Here is a 2,500-nt window from a genome sequence, read left to right on the forward strand (position 1 = left end):
TTCCAGGTTCTTCATGTCTGCTGTGAAGATGTCCAGCTGCAAAACAATAAATGTATTTTTCATATAGATTATGTTATTTAATTAACATTGGTAATTACTTACCAATATATTAGTGACCTAACACAGAACATTGTTAACCACTCCAAAACCATCCTTACCTAACCAAACGTCATCATTACCAAGCCAAGACCATTACCCAAATGAAGACCATTACCCAACCCAATATCATCATTACTCAACCCAAGCTGATCATTACTCGACCCAAGCTGATCAATACCCAACCCAAACTGATCATTACATAACCCAAGCTGATCAATACCCAACCCAATATCATCATTACCCAACCCAAACTGATCATTACCCAACCCAAACTGATCATTACTCAACCCAAGCTGATCAAAACCCAACCCAAGCTGATCAATACCCAACCCAATATCATCATTACCCAACCCAATATCATCATTACTCAACCCAAGCTGATCATTACTCAACCCAAGCTGATCAAAACCCAACCCAAGCTGATCATCACTCAACCCAAGCTGATCAAAACCCAACCCAAGCTGATCATCACTCAACCCAAGCTGATCAAAACCCAACCCAAGCTGATCATTACTCAACCCAATATCATCATTACCCAACCCAAGCTGATCATTACTCAACCCAAGCTGATCATTACTCAACCCAAGCTGATCATTACTCAACCTAACGTCATGGAGCTGCTGATGACCGTTACTGTGCTGTATTATATAATTCTATAATTATTACATCATTGTTCTCACCTGTGTGCCTCCAAATGCCTCCAGGTCGTCCACACTGATGAAGGAGACAAAGAATCCGATGTAGTTCCTGAACCAGGAGGTGGAGTTCAGCACCGGGTCTGAGGAGTTGTAGCACTTGGGGGTGGAGCCTTCGGTAACAGAAACAGGCATCATAGCTCTTCAGCATTAGCACTGTAGCATTCACCCCTACCTACTGTAGCACGGCTGACGCGATCTGACATGGTGCTAGCCCGCTAACACTGAACCTACAGTGCGGTTGACGTTACTCTGAAGGATTTGCTAACATGTCTAGCACGCTAGCTAGCTAGGTTAACACCATAGCTTTGACCAATAGCAGGCTGATGTTACTCTAGGGTCAGCTGTTCAGAGACGCACCTGTACTCAGGTAATCCCGGATGGTGGTGTAGACGTCCTGCTGTGTGAAATCTGCACCGCTGTAGTTGTACGTCCCCAGCGCCGACACACTGAGGAGCAAACACAGGAAGTCACTGTGAAGAACGTCTGTTACTATGGGAACACTAAACTGTCTCTGCCTACGTACAACTTGCTGAATGACAGGCAGGAGGCGCCGCTGAGCTGAGTGGAGCTGATGAGCTGAGAGCTGAGGAAGGGCAGGTACTGAACCAGTCTGACATTAAACCACTGATCCACCTCATCCTGAGACGACACACTGAGAGCACCAGACCACACACACCCCAACATCTGCCTGCCCACAGCTGCAGACACAACCGGCTCCTGCACAGAGATCCAGAGGGAGGAAGCAGAGGTCCAGAGCTTTACTAATTACTGATCACACAGTAGTAACTATTACCCTAATACTGAACTACTCTACAGTATTTAGTATCCGAATATGTATCATTTGATACAGTATCTCCTGTGACTGCTGTGGTCTGCAGTGAGAGGGGTAGCTCTCACCCTCTGCAGGTATTCTCCTGTGCTCTGGTAGTTGTTGAAGATCTGGCAGAGTTGGGGCAGGTCGTCCACGGCACCGGGCTGACTGAGGAAACTGTAGAGCTCAGCGGGAGAAATGGTGCTCAGCAGCTGCACACCATAGAGATCAAACACATGGGTCAATCACTCACTGATCAATCACCCAATCAAACACACACCAACCAATCACTCACTGATCAATCCCCCAATCAATCACACACCTGTCAATCACACCCTGATCAATCATCCAATCAATCACACACCAATCAATCGCACCCTGATCAATCACTCACTGATCAATCATCCAATCAATCACACACCAATCAATCACACCCTGATCAATTGCACCCTAATCAATCACCCACTCCCACACCAATAATCATACCCTGATCAATCACACACTGATCAATCACCCAATTACACACTGATCAATCACTCACTGATCAAGCACCCAATCAATCGCACCCCGATCAATCCCTCACTGATCAATCATTCAATCAATCCCACTCTGATCAGTCACTCACTGATCAATCTCCCAATCAATCACACACCAATTAATCACACCCTGATCAATTGCACACTGATCAATCACCCACTCCCACACCAACAATCACACCCTGATCAATCATCCAATCAATCCCACACCGATCAATCAGAAACTGATCAGAAAAATAGACGTCTAATAGAGCGGACTGGACTCTTCCCCCCTGGTGTGTGATTGACAGCTGTCCTTACCTGTGGGCGGCGGTCAGCGGGCATGAGGGTCAGGAACACAGAAAGGGGAGGGAACC

The sequence above is a fragment of the Salminus brasiliensis genome, chromosome 15 (genome assembly GCF_030463535.1).
Source record: "Salminus brasiliensis chromosome 15, fSalBra1.hap2, whole genome shotgun sequence".
NCBI lineage: Eukaryota > Metazoa > Chordata > Actinopteri > Characiformes > Bryconidae > Salminus > Salminus brasiliensis.